Source organism: Podarcis erhardii (assembly GCF_964252035.2).
Source record: "Podarcis erhardii genome assembly, chromosome: 1".
NCBI lineage: Eukaryota > Metazoa > Chordata > Lepidosauria > Squamata > Lacertidae > Podarcis > Podarcis erhardii.
Window position 1 is genome coordinate 83,755,052 of NC_138497.1, and position 285 is coordinate 83,755,336.

Here is a 285-nt window from a genome sequence, read left to right on the forward strand (position 1 = left end):
TGACACACAGGGTCCCTTCCAACCCTACAATTCTATGATTCCAGATTCTATGATCCTTGCCACCAGACCCAGCTTCTCACGCAGGACACCTCCATAGATTGCCCTGCCCTGCCCTGCTCAGAAGTGTCCAATGAGTTCATTCTACACAGCTGAATTACATTACCCACATCCTGTTCATTCACAGAATTTCACAGCCTGCTTTTCTCTAGAAGTGATGTCAGACTAGGGGTGTGATCAGCAGTAAACAGGTGAGATATAAGGACCCGGGGAAAGCAGTAGGTAGAG